We start from the raw sequence: 15023 nt of genomic DNA, 5'->3' as shown, positions 1-15023 counted from the left end.
TCGGTATTATTCCAGGATCTCAAGGACAGTTCAGATTGAGACCTGCAGGGTTCTAAAGTGATCCAAGATCCCTGCCCACCTGCTCTGAGTTCACCAACTTCTTGACTTGCCTTTGGGTCTGAGTAATATTATTGTAACTTTATTCCTGGTTAGAAGTTCCGATAAACTACTGTTTGGTTCAACTACTATCAATCAGCAGAGAAGCTCTGTAAGTTCAGAATGACAGAACAGTAGGCTACTCTTTAATCTGTTCTGTTTTTTCACTGAGATTTGAGACTAGGTTGGACCTCAATTCCAAAGGTCAGAGACCCACAGCTGCTGCTAACATTGAACTTGTTATTCACTCAGTATGCAGTCTAGGGCTTATGACAGCTACCTACCTTGAAATGCCATCCCTGAGGCAAGGTCTCTTCATCTATGGATCTTGACTTCATCTTGTATATACGGCTTGGAAATAAGAACAACAAAGCTACCTGTTGGCATTTGTTCCTGCACCATGATTGAAGTCAACATGCTTGTCTGGTGTAAATTTTCATCTTTTTTTGAATCCCTGGCTCCTAGAATGCTCTTTAGGGCATGCTTCTAGTCAGACCCTTCCTAAGCAAACTTGGGTTAGAAAAATTGCTCACTAGTTATTTGTTTTTTTTTGTTTGTTTGTTTGTTTGTTTTTGGAAAGGGGTTTTTTCCAACAAGGACTTAGTCTAGAATGTTTTCTAGATTTTTGATAAACAAGTATATTGGAATAGCTAGGCTATATTTCTTCCTGCTTATTCATCATTTTGATTCTACCCAGTAGTTGTTTTAACATATTCTCTTATTTTGCTCCATGGATGATTTTGGGATGTCCTTGAACTTGTATGGGGAAAATATGTATTTAAAATAATTGAATTTTTTGACATCTGATATATTTTATTTTATATGTTAGCATTATTTTAAAAGAGGTCTATTGATTTCACAGGACTATCAAAAAAGTACATGGCACGCATGCGCACGTGCACACACACACACACACACACACACACACACACACACAGATTAAGAATCTACTACAAAAATAATCAAGCCATTTTGTATAGTCAGTTTCCTCGGGCTACACTCATGTGATAATGTCTATTGAAATAAAGCAGGCAAAGAGGATAAAATTTTCTAATGGGGATTACTAAGTGAGACATAAACCAAGAGATTAAAGGGATAAATCTACATAGTGTAATGCCAGAGAAACTGAGGCAAAACCTAGAGATTAGATTTTTAATCATTTTAATAGTGGAGAATTTGGACTAGCCGAAACTAACTGGCTGAATGGGACTCTTGTCTCAAAGCATTCAACAGTGAGCTCATAGATTCATAGACCTTATCCATCAAATAGAAATGTCTGATTCCTCACTTTTGTTCATGATAGTTGAACTGTGAAGACCACAAATCTTCATGTTCTCTTTCTTAGATGGTTGTGTTCTTGTCTTACAAGAAATTACTACCCATTTGTTCAGAGTTGACTAAGCAGCATAACTCTCCTTAATGATATCTCTTAAATCTCAAAGCCTGTCTCCACTATAAATGGGTAGAATTATTCATATTGTTTTGGGATACAAAGGCGAATACCAGCTATTCTCCATTAAAACTCTGATAGGACAAGTGAGGTAGTTTCCATCTATAAATTTGATAGTGGAATTGAAAAACAAAAGGATTTTACTGAAGATCACCTAAGTTAGGGCCCTTCTTTAGAAGTTTTAACAGGTGAGTAACTCATATTAGGATCATTTTGCTTATTATTCAAAAACTAGGATAACAATCATGGAATATTTCTAGATTATTCAATAGCTTTAAGTTAATGAATATGAAACACTCAAAACACTAGTGTATATTGATTAATTATAAGTGCTGATGAAATTGATCATATTCCCCAGAGATTACAATTTTTTAACTTTTTTTTTTTCTTTTTCCTAAAAGGCTCAATCTTTCTCATGTAGCTGTTGAGGTTGCAATGGTTACTCTGTACACAAGGTGGCAGTACTACTCCATCATCAAGTAGGTTTATACTAATGTGATTTCTACTATACTATTATTATACTATATATTATACTAATGTGAATTCTGCCATAGAATTTCCTGTGTCCCTTCTTCTTCTCTTGAAAGGAAGAAGTCTCTGGTGTTTCAGATAGGATCTCAAAGATCATGGTCTTTACATTTGTGATGCAGTGACTAAAGTAACAAACCTGGAGGCAAAGAACTTGGGTTCAGATTCCAGCTCTAACTTAATACCTGTGTTTCCTTAATTCATTTTTCTCATTTGTAAAATAAGAGGATTTGACTAGATCAGTTATGAAACTCTCTGGTCTCAGGATGTTCCTCTCTACAGTCCCTTACACTTTTAAAATTTATTGAAAACCCCCAAAAGATTTTGTTTATATGGGTCATATATATATTAATACTCACTTTTTAGAAATTAACACTGAAAATATTTTAAAATATTTATTCATTATTTTATTTAAAGAAAATATTAAACTCATCGCATATTGACATAAATGTGTGTATGGAAAATGATTGCTTTTCAAAACAAAAGGAAAACAATGAGGAGTAACATTGTTTTGCACATTTTTTGCAGTTAAACTTTGTTTCTGCCTTCAGCCTGCTGAGATATATTGTAAATGCAAATGAGGAAGTGTTAGGTTTGTGGTTGGAAAAAGAAAGAATATTTTAATACATAAATGATACCTTCATATTATAACAAAGTTTTCACTTCATGGACACCCCTATAAGGGTTTTGGAGACCTTCTGGAGTATGCAGATCACATTTTGAAGACTATTGGATTAAACGATCTCTAGGGTTGCTTTCATTACTAAATCTTTGCTTCTACTTGACTATAAGATCCACAAAGGCAAGACTCAAAGAATAACTTGGTGACAGAAAATTAAATTAAACTCAGAATTGTAAGTTCAAATTCAATTTCTGCCACATTTTTGTCTTATATGCTTGGGCAAGTCATTTACCTGCCCGTGATAGGGTTCGGTGCAGGGAATAGAATTGTGGGAACCCCCTTCTGATCAGCGCAGGTCCTTTCTAAAAGAATTACAAACCCGAAAAGTTAAATTGGCAAAATCAGTTTATTGCCATTGGGAAGTCAGCTTTTTGCTGGTAGGCTGACTTCCTTAGAGACAAGATTTGGACAGAGAAATAAAGGTCTAGCAGAGGAGTCCTGTTAGGGAAATGTGTGAAAGAGACAAAAAGAGGTTACCACTGAAAAGAGATTGTCTTTTCAGGGGGCAGAGTCTCTCTCACAGGCAGCTATGCCAAGGGAGGTCCCATGGCCTGGCATGATTCCTGCTTTGGCCTCTGCAAGGAATTGAGCCCAGTTGCCTCTTTTTATAATTGAAACTTTGGCTAGAGGCTGAGGGGCAGTTTGAGTTAAAATCAGAATAGAGAATCTTCAAATTGAATGAGTAGGCCTAGACTAATCTTCAACTCAATTGAGGGCATAATCAGTAGTGAGTGTTATCAATGGGAGTATGATGGTCTAACAGAATGAAACCACTTTATCTTGATTCCCTGGGGCAGGTCTTTCAGGGGAGAGCTTCTCTGAAGGAGTTGCTCAAGTGTTTCCCCAAAAGTCCAAGAGAAAGAGTGAGAGTTTCAGGGCTCCTCTAATCACCCGGGCCTTCATTTTGTCAATCTTAAAATGAGAAGATTGTTCTCCAAGACCTCCCATGTCCCTTTCATCCCAGATTCTATAATCTAAATTCTAGCTTTCCTCCAATTCCTAACATAATGCTGCTCCTACTTTGTTTCCTTAGTCCTCTTGCTCTGGGGAGATAACCATCCTTATCTTCTGCCAATGCTAAAAGAAATGACAAAGCATCCCATCACTAAGACCAGTTACCATTCCAATAGAGCAATGATTTTTACTCTTCATTTCCCCACCCCAAATTTAAATAATTCTTCCCAAAGATTTGTTTGAGTCCATAAAAAGGCAAAGGACTGGCTATTGAAAAGGATCTGACTAGAGGGATTCTAAGGTGAAGAAACTTTCCCAACCAAAGCAGATGAGAACCTTCTCTGCAACTTAGAATCTTTCAAGATGTCTAGAACAAATAGCTGTTAAGTCAATAATCAATAAACAATGCCAGGTATTGTGCAATGTGCTGAAGATACAAAAAGAAGCAGTTTCTTCACTCAAGTAACTTTCCCATATTCACCCAGCCAATATTATAACAGATGTAAGACTTGAATCTAGAACTTCTCATCTTTGAAACTAGCTTTCTATTTACTATGTCATGCTGCCTCTATTTCTCTAGACACGGCAGGGGAAGATGGGGAAGGCAAAGGATTATCAAATCATGGTACCTGTCCTTAAAGAGTTTGTAATCTGATTGGAGAGACAGAACAATATCCATGGCACAATGTTTAAATTATCTGTCTTTCTTGATACTTTAGCATCCTTTTTCTTTTGTCTAAAGGAGAAAACTCATTTTGAATGTGATCATGTCAATTGTGTGATCTCATAAGTAATCTAGGAACTGTGCAGCAGTAGTGACATAAATTAGGGCATCAGAGGAAAGTAAGACTAGAAAAGGCAAATTATTAATGTAATTAGTGATAGCAAGAAAAAATCATATAGAGAATTCATATGTTCTGTTGGCATCCATAATATCAAGAGGTCTAGAGCAAGACCCCACACAAGTTGACTGAGTCCTTACGGAGTACTGAGAAGATATAGACTAGAGTCACACAGTACAAGATGGGTAGGTGTGAATAGGTTAAGAATGCAAAGAATGTGAACATTGAAGAAAGCACAGTTCCGTAATTAGTCAAGTAATTTTGAAAATGCCTTGAAACAATATCAGTCCCCATAGTTTGGGTAATCATTTAATCTAAATTTATTGTCTTCCAGTAGGATGATATTTAAACTTCTCTAATTAGATAAGAGGCAGTTAGGTGGTACAGTGGATAGAGCACTGGGTGTTTGTCTTAGTTTCCTCATTTATAAAACGAACTGGAGAAGGAAATAGTAAACCACTTTACTATCTATGCCAAGAAAATCCCAAATAGGGTTACAAAGAGTCAAATATGACTGAAACAACTGAAAAATAAAAATTATATAAAAAGAAGTTGTTTCTTTACTAGGAAATACTACTGCATAAGCTCTCTTGGTTCCCTATTCCTTTAGAACCAGTATTCTCAAGATTTTTCATGTCTTAGATACTTTTGCTCACCTGATAAAAGTCTATGGACAGAATCCTTCCTATATTATTATTTGATACATTAAATAAAATACATAGATTACAAAATAAACCAATCATTTTGAAATACAGTTATAAAAATATATTTTAAAAACAAGTTCATAAACCACAGGTTTATTCAAGCTTTTATCACCAAAGCCCAGCAGCAAAAGATAGAAAGAGGAAAACCCATTTAAAATAATTGCAGGTAATATAAAATATTTGGGAGTCTATTTGCCAAAATCCATGCAGAAACTATAAGAACATAATTACAAAACACTTTTCACACAAATAAAGTTTAGATCTCAACATTTGGAAGGATATCAAGTACTCATGGATAGGTTCAGCTGATATAATAAAAATGATAATTCTACGTAAATTAATCTACTTATTCAGTGCCATTCCAATTATTTTAGAGAACTAGAAAAAAATAACAAAATTCATCTGGAGGAACAAAAGGTCAAAAATTTCAAGGGAACTAATGAAAAAATGCAAAGGAAGGTGGCCGACATACTTATAATGAAATTCTTTTTTCATTGTCCTGAACTTTGCTTCATTAATCAAGGTGAAAACCCAAATAAATTTTCCATTCAACAAAAACCTTGCATCAAGCAAGTCATATCATTTGTGGAGTGATAGCTTTATTTCCTCATTGCTTATTCTAATTCCTTTTATTTCTTTTTCTTTTCTTATTGCTAGAGCCAACATTTCTAGGATAATATTGAAAAACAGTAATGATAATGGGTATCCTTACTTTGCCCCTGATGTTATTGTGACTGTTTCTAGCTTCTCCCCATTACAAATAATACTTGCTGCTGGTTTTAGATAGATGTGACTTATATATTTTCTTCATCTTTTTTTATAGCTTTTTATTTACAAAACATGTGCATGGGTAATTTTTCAACAATGACCCTTGCAAAACCTTCTGTTCCAACTTTTCCTCTCCTTTTCCCTACTCCCTCCCCTAGATGGCAGGTAGTCCAATACATGTTAAATATGTTAAAGTATATGTTAAATATATGTGCACATATTTATACAGTTATCTTGAAAAATTGAATCTAGAAAGTAAAAAAAAAAAAAACAAAACCTGAGAGGGAAAACAAAAATGCAAGAAACAGCAGCAGAAAGAGTGGAAATGCTATGTTGTGGTCCACACTCATTTCCCATAGTTTTCTTTCTGGGTGAAGCTGATTCTCTTCCTTACTGAACAATTGGCACTGGTTTGAATCATCTCATTAAGAGAGCCATGTCCATCAGAATTGATTATCATATATTATTGTTGTTGAAGTGTGTAAAATGATCTCCTGGTTCTGCTTATTTCACTTAACATCAGTTCATGTAAGCCTCTCAAGGCCTCTTTGTATTCATCCTGCTAGACGTTTCTTACAGAGCAATAATATTCCTATATACCATAACTTATTCAGCCATTCTCCAATCTATGGGCATCCATTCAGTTTCCAGTTTCTAGCCACTACAAAAAGGGCTGCCACAAACATTTTTGCACATGTGGGTCCTTTCCCTTCTTTGACATCTCTTTGGGATATAAGCCCAGTAGTAATACTGATGGGTCAAAGGTTATGCACAGTTTGATAACTTTTTGAGCATAGTTCCAAATTGCTCTACAGAATGGTTGGATCCATTCACAATTCCACCAACAATGTATAAGTGTCCCAGTTTTCCCACATCCCCTCCAACATTTGTCATTATCTTTTCCTGTCATTGTAGCAAACTGACAGGTGTGAGGGGTATCTCAGAGTTGTTTTAATTTGTATTTTTCTGATCAATAATTATTTGGAGCATCTTTTCCCATGACTAGAAGTAGTTTCAATTTCTTCATCCAAAAACTATCTGTTCATATCCTTTGACCATTTATCAATTGGAGAATGGTTTGATTTTTTTATAAATTTGAGTCAATTCTTTATATATTTTGAAAATGAGGGCTTTATCATAACCTTTAAATATAAAAATGTTTCCCAGTTTATTGCTTCCCTTCTAAACTTGTCTGCATTGGTTTTGTTTGTACAAAAACTTTTTAACTTGATATAATCAAAACTTTCTATTTTATGATCAATAATGATCTCTAGTTCTTTGCTCCTCCACAGGTCTGAGATAAACTATCCTATATTCTTCTAACTTATTTATAATCTCATTCTTTATGTCTAGATCATGAACTCATTTTGATCTTGACTTGTTGTATGGTGTTAAGTGTGGGTCAATGTGTGGCTTATAATTTTAAGGAAAACTTCATTTATTCCTATGCTCTCTAGTGCTTTTTAGTAGGATTGTGCTGAATTTTGTAAAAAAAAAAAAAAAATCTGCATCTACTGAGATTACCATATAAATTCTGTTATTTTGTAACTGATGTGGTCAATTATGCCAATAATTTTCCTTATATTGAACCAGCCCTGCATTTCCAGCATAAGTGCCATTTTGGCATTATTGTGCCAATAAATTGTCATAATCTCTTTGCTAATATTTTATTTAAAATTTTTGCATCAATATCCGTTAGGGAGATAGATCTATAATTTTCTTTCTCTGTTTTGGCTCTTCCTAATTTAGGTAGTAGCACCATATTTGTGTCATAAAAGGAATTTGGCAGGATTCCTTCTTTGCCTATTTTTCCAAATAATTTATATGGTGTTGGAATTAATTGTTCTTTAAATGTTTGGTAGAAGTCACTTTTAAATCTATCTGGCCTTGAAGATTTTTTTAGGGAGTTGATTGATGGCTTGTTCAATTTCTTTTTCTAAAATGGGATTATTTCCATATTTTATTTCCTCTTCTGTTAAGCTACAAAATTTATGTTTCTGAAAATATTCATCTACATAAATCAATAGCATTCCATGTTATCAATAAAGTCCATCAGCAAGAGATACAAAGAGAAATTCCATCTAAAATAATTATAGATAATGTAAAATCATTGGGGGTCTATCTGCCAAGGCAAGGTATGGAACTATATATGAACATAATTGCATAACTTTCCACACAAATAAAGTCAGATCTAATCAAATGGAAGAATATCAAGTGCTCACAGGTAGGCCAGATTAATATAATAAAAAAGACAATTCTACCTAAATTAACCTACTTACTCAGAACCATACTAATCAAACTCCCAAGAAATCATTACAGATCTAGAAAAAAGAATAACAAAGTTCTTTGGAAGAAAAAAAGCTCAAATATTTCAAAAGAATTAATGAAAAAAATGCAAATGAAGATAGCCTAGATACCAGACCATCATGAGATTGGGAGGTAGTACTATTATCCCTTTAAAGATGAGGAAACTGAGGCAAACAGTGCTTAAGTGACTTACCCATGATGGCACCATATAAAAACAGCAATAACTAATATTTATTTAGGTAGCATTTTACTCTGGGTCATTAGCAGCTTCATTTAGTCTGCACCCTTTACTCCTTGGTTTATATTCTTTGTGGTTAGAGAATCAAATGGTTATTCTCTTTTTTTCTAAGCAGAGTAGATCCCTCAATTGTATTAAGACAAATGAAAGGACTTCCCTAGTTCTGATCATTTATGTTCTCAAACTAGAAAGTTAAAGTTAAATGATTGATAATAAGGCTGGCCTGGGTCCACATTGGAAGGACTTTCCATATTAACAGAGTAGTTTATATTTTATCCCGAAGGCAACAAATTACTATTGGCATCTGAATGACATGGTTGGATTTATCACTTGGGCACTTGGGTAGAGGACTATATCCAAAAAAATAGAGATTTGAAGAAGAGAGTATCAACTAGAAGGCTACAGTAACAGTCCAGGAGAGATATAATATGGACCTAAACTACAAGAGTAGAACGTAGGGGATGTATAAAAGAAACATTGTGCAAAAATGTATCTACTCTTCTATGCCCACACTCATCATCCCTGTAGCTTTCAGGACTAAAGATTCTTTCCTTGCTCATTAATTCCCTAAATGTAGTCTCCCCCATTAGAATGTAAGCTGCCTGAGGGCAAGAACTGTCTTAGTTTTTTTTTTTTGTTGTTTTTTTTTTTCCTCAGTTTTTTTTGTTGTTTTTTTTTTCTCCTCCCCATCACTTTGCATATAGTAAGGGTTTAATAACTTTTTTATTCATTCATGTAAAATCAAAAAGACTTGGGAACTAATTGAACATGTTGAAGTGACAGTTGATGAGGAGTCAAAGCTAAGATCTAGATTTTGAATCTAGATGATTAGAAGGATGCTGATGCCCTCAGAGAGATATTGAAAATGTGAGAAAGTTTGGGCTGAGGGGAAAAATAAGCTTAGTTTCTCATATGTTGAGTTTGGGATGTCTATGGGATAGCCAGATGCTCCTTCCAGCATTCAGGTCAGTGGAGCAGCTTCAGTTCAATTCTCAGCCTCAAGCTTCAGCACCCACAAAATGGACTAAATGGGATGATTTAAACAAATGAAAAACAATTAGCACAATGCTTGACATATCTAAAGTATCCAAAAAGTAATCCATAATGCAGGATTAGATCTCGGAAAAAGAGACTAGTTTGGATGTATAAATCTGGGAGTCATTTGTTTAGACATAATATTTAAGTCCATTGGAGATGAGGTCAACAAATGAGAGAGTATAAGTAATTAAAGGATCTAAATTGAATATTGGGATATAACTGGGGGGGGAGGGTTTGGGGGAATGTGTTTGACAATATGTATGATCCAGCAGAGGAGACTATAGAATATAGATCAGATAGGTAAAAGTAGACCCAGGAGATGAGACTGTCAGAAAAACCCCAACAAGAGAAAATAGTCAATAATGTCAAATGCTATATATAAAAAGGTGATGATTGAGAAGAGGCCATCAGATTTGGCTCTTAAAGAGACTACTGGTAACCTTGGAAAAAGCCATTTCAGTATGCCCAAGCAACATCTAGGACAAAGACATGGAGACTGGTTTGTTGGGGGAAGGAAGGAGGTTGGTTGGAAGAAACGGCTTAATAGAGACTGCCCATTTTTGGAGGAGGAGGAGGCTCTTTCCCATCCTATTCACAGGTCCTTTCTAGTGCTTTTCTGAGAGCTGCCCCTCATTCATTCATCCAAACATCCAAATCACAAGTTGACTTGTCTAAAATCTCACAGCTTGTGTCCTTCCCATAACCCCTAGATGTCAGGACAGTAAGCTCCCATTCCTGCCATAGTTCAACCATCATGCCCTCGGGGAATAGCCACCCAGGATCCAGGGCTAAAGGGGGAGCCTCAAAACTTATATAAATCCAACGCTTATACCTTTCTGGTGCTAAGCCTGAAAGACTCTTGAGGGTTTGACCCCACCCCCTCCAAGGCCAACAGTCCCGACCCGTCCTTTCATTAACCAATCCTCGCCTCTCTCCCCCCCTGGACCCTCCCCTCTCACTCTTCCTCTAACTGGCCAATCCCTGCTCCGCTCTCCCATCCGGCGACCGCCGTTTTTAGTTCAAGTAGAAGGCCCATCAAGTCTGTGGAGCGGGGTCTTCCTAAACGCCGACCCCTGGGACTGAACGTCAAGAAGATATAGCTGGAGAGGTCAGGTCGGGGCAGGTGGGATGCTATGTGACCCCCTTAGATTCCAGTGCCAGCCGCTGGGCAGGTGTTTGGGTTTGGGGGTGGGGAAGGAAGAAGGGAGAGGAAAGCTATTCAGTGGTTGCCGGGCAACGAGGACGCGGATAGGGGGAGGGAGTTGTAGAGCCAGGGTCGCGTTCCTTCCCCAGGCTTCTTTGGTTTAATTGGAAACTTGGGGATGCTGCTCCCTGAGTTGTGCAGGCTGGAAATGCCTTAAAGTACGAAAGAAAACTCTTTGGGGCGTGCAGGGGCCCACATCTGCTCCCACTTTTAAACTTTGTGCCTAGCCCGGTGTGCTGCGACTGGGACCTACTTCTGAAAGTCACTTTAGAGGCAGGACTTTTGTAATAGGGCAGGGATTCTTAACCTGGGAGTCCATGAACTTTAAAAAATAAAACATTTCATTTATTTTCAACTTTCACTTTACAAATTTGGAGCTCCTTTTCTCTCTCCCTTCCCCTTTGAAAAGGCAAGCGATATGATATTAGTTATACAAGTAGTCATACAAAATACATTTCCATATTAGCTATGTTTTTTTTAAAAAAAGGCATGAAAAATAAAGTGAAAAAAAAAGCACTCTTTAAAAGTAGTACTTAGAGATATGAGTTTTCTTGTACATAGCTTTTTTTTTTTTTTTTTTTTTTTTTTGGTGAGTACTTGGGAATTAATTGCCTTGGATCATTGCATTGATTAGAGTATTGAAATTACAGTTGATCATCATTATAATATTGCTTTAAAAATGAACTTGTTTTTTTTTTTTATCTTTTTATAACTATTTCAATATAATTTAGGCTGACATGTAGCACAGTAGACAGGATGTTGGATTTGGCTTTAGGGAGACCTGTGTTCAAATTGTGTCTTAGACACTTACAATCTGTGTCTCTCAGCCTCAGTTTCCTGTGAGGTTTAAATATGATTGCAATATGATTGTGAAAATGCTTAAGTGATTTCCTTTGTATTTTATTTTAAGCATTTAAAAACTTTATTCTAAGAAGGAATTGTCCATTGACTGTCCTGGAAGCCATCATGCATGCAGAGTTAAGAACATTGTGCTAGAACAAAGCCCCCTTCTATCTCAACATGCCAGTAGCTGAAATTCTAACATTTCTGCCTTTCCTGTTGTACTTTATTCCATATCTTAGGCAGAAAAAACCCTTTTACTGATTCTCTGCCAACATAGCCTCTGTCAAACACAGCCAGTAACTGATCTTCATTCAATGTCTGATTCTCCACTTAAGTTTTTATCATCTATAAAATGATCAGATGAAGTGTAATCATTTCGCATTGCTACTGAAATACAGTATGTGTTTTATAAATGTGTGTTTTCTTCCTTTACCTATTTCACTACAGAGAGTTGTTGTGAGGATCAAATGAAGCTAACATTTTAAAAAGTCAATCAGTGAATAAATGAAAAAAAAATGATTAAAAGCTTACTATCTGCAAAGTGTTAAAAGCTGGGAATGTAAATAGAAAAGCAGGACTGGTTCTGCTCATAAGCAGCTCATATCCTTTGAGGAAAAACAACATATATAGGGAGGTTCAGCTTCAAGACAGATAGAAAAGGCCCTATAGTTTTTTCAGGAGCAGTGGTCAAAAAGATAGTTTTGCCAACTTAATGTTGTTTCACCTTATAAAATCATATCTACTTTTTATTTTGGATTGTTTGGCATCTAAATGGTGCCTAGGACTTTGGTGTCCAGGACTTACTTTTTAGTAGGTGTAGCTGTTGCAGAGGGGGTTATTTCAGACCAGCAGAAGCAATTGCCAAATTGCAGCTCCAAAGGGATTGGTTCCTGTGGTGATAGCTTTAGGGCTGGTCTGGACACCATTGCTGTTCCTAAGGTCTGTGGATATACCAGCCAGCAGTTAGTCAATGGTAGTGTTGGTGTTTTGAACTATTACTACTATTAATACTAAGATATTTATATAGCATTTTATTTTATTTTAACATATTTTTCCAACTACATATTAAAACAAATTTTTAACATTAAAAGATAAATTTGAGTTCCAAATTCTATTCTTCTTTCCTTCTCTTCCACCCCAACAGTAAGCAATCCAATATAATTTCTTTGTGTGTAATCATGTAAAACATGTCCATGTTAGTTTGTACAAGAGCACTCAGTTTTTTTATTAAAGCTTTTTATTTTCAAAATATATGCATGGATAATTTTTCAACATTGACCCTTGCAAAATCTTGTTTTACAGTTTTTCCCTTCACCCCTTCTCCTAGACAGCAAGTAATCCAACATATGTTAAAAATGGTAAAGATATATATTAAATCCAATATATGCATACATATTTATATAATTACCTTGCTGCACAAGAAAAATCAGATGAAAAGTGAAAAAATGAGACAGAAAATAAACGAGAGCAAACAACAATAAAAAAAGTAAAAATGCTATGTTGTGATCCACACAGTTCCCACTGTCTCCTCTCTAGTTGCAAATAGCTCTTTTCATCACAAGGTCACTGGAACTGGCCTGAATTATCTCATTGTTGAAAAGAGCCATGTCCATCAGAATTGTTTATCATATAATCTTCTTGTTGCCATGTACAATAATGTCCTGGTTCTGCTCATTTCACTTAGCATCAGAAGAACATACAAATTAAGAAAAAGAGGGAGAGGGGAGAAAGAGAAGGGGGAGAAAGAAGGAGAAAAGAAAGTAAAAAATAGCATACTTCAATATATTTCATACTTCTGGAGGCATGACTCTTTTAGGATTGTCTTGGATCATTGTACTGCGGAGAATAGCTAAATTATTCACAGTTATTCATTTAATAATATTTCTGTTACTGGATATAATGTTCTCATAGGTTCACTCACTTTACTTTGTATCAATTTATGTAAGTTTTTCCAGTTTGTTTCTGAAATCATCCTACTTGTCATTTCTTATGGCATAATAATTTCCATCACAATCATATAACCACAGTTTGTTAAGCCATTCCCCAATTGATGTTCTTTTGATTTCCAATTCTTAGCCACCACAAAAAGTTATTATAAATATTTTTGTTCAAATAGGTCCTTTGCCTTTTTTTGGATTTCTTTGGCATGTAGACCTAGCAGTGTTATTGATGGATCAAAAGGATCAAAACTGTATGCACAATTTTATGGTCCTTTGGGCATAGCTCCAAATTCTTCTCCATAATGGCTCAGATCAGTAACAACTCCACCAGCAGTATATTAGTGTTCCAGTTTTCCCACATCCCCTCCAACATTGATGATTTTCTTTTCATCATATTAGCCAATCTTTTATATAGCATTTTAAAGTTAAAGTTGCTTTCCTCACAAAAGTCAAGCCAACAAGCATTTATTAAGAATCTGCTCTATGCCAGACACCATATTAAGCTCATGTAGGCAATCATGAACAAATAAGATGCATAGGATAAAATGGAAATAATCAACAGAGAGAACAGACTGACATTAAAGTGCATAGGTAAGGAAAAACTTCTGGAAGATGACAGTTTAGTTGGGACTTCAGGGGAGTCAAGAGATAAGCCTGTGAAAATTGGGGTTGGGAGATAGAGTTCCTATATGAAGAACAAATAGCTGGAAGCCAATGTCACTACTTCCTAGAGCATTTGATTGAGGTAAGGAGTCTGGAATGGGAGGAGTGGGTCAGGTAATGAAGGGCTTTGAGAATCAAATGGATTTTTAATTTGATCTTGATGGTAAAAGGAAACTACCCAAGTTTATGGAAGGAGAATAACTTAATTCAACTTGTGTTTTATTTAGGAAGATCAATTTGATAGCTGACTGGACATTGAGAATCATGTATTATCCCCATTATGTAGATAAAGTATTTTGAGGCTTAGAAAAGTTGTGATTTGCCTGGGAACCCACAGCTTAAACTAGTGATCATCAGGAAATAAGCTAAATAATGATAACTTTATGTGCATTGTCTCCTATTCTTCCTTTCTAAGAAATATAGACTAGAATTAAGGGGTTATTATTAATTATTTTAACAAATGCTGACCATCACATCTAGTTGGAAGCTTCTGTCCTTCCAAGAAACAAGCTAAAATCACAGCTTGAATTTAGTTATTACTGGTACATGGAAGTAGTTTGTTAAAATAGTTAATAGCTTCTGAATACCTGTCACATTGCTCTAGACACCCCACCCCTACCCCATCCTACTTCCTGACAGGCACCACTAAGAAAGACCCTTCTACTGACAGACTCAAAGTCTGGCCTCAGCAGCAATTCTATTCCATCTAGGGCTCCTCATCTTCTCTGGCTTAGGTTTAATCAGATGCATTTCTACTTGTATCTCT

The 15023-nt window shown here is 35.7% G+C and overlaps 1 protein-coding gene across 7 annotated transcripts in view; it reads left to right on the top strand.

Moving 5' to 3' along the window:
• Nucleotides 1-1599: 1599 nt before the first annotated feature.
• Nucleotides 1600-15023, top strand: part of TTC12 (tetratricopeptide repeat domain 12) — a 62017-nt gene continuing 48593 nt past the window's right edge. For 5 of the 7 annotated variants that reach the window (XM_074304228.1, XM_074304227.1, XM_074304232.1 and 2 more), the window contains exons 1-2: nucleotides 1600-1734; nucleotides 1948-2025. The gene's annotated coding sequence lies outside the window, so the exon portion shown is untranslated. Of the gene's footprint in view, nucleotides 1735-1947; nucleotides 2026-10582; nucleotides 10731-15023 lie in introns of those variants that run through there. The other 2 variants (XM_074304230.1, XM_074304231.1) reach the window with 2 other exon arrangements.

This window comes from Sminthopsis crassicaudata, chromosome 3 (assembly GCF_048593235.1).
Source record: "Sminthopsis crassicaudata isolate SCR6 chromosome 3, ASM4859323v1, whole genome shotgun sequence".
Taxonomy (NCBI): Eukaryota; Metazoa; Chordata; class Mammalia; order Dasyuromorphia; family Dasyuridae; genus Sminthopsis; species Sminthopsis crassicaudata.
The sequence above is the reverse complement of the archived record's forward strand: the minus strand, read 5'-3'. Positions and strand labels throughout refer to the sequence as shown.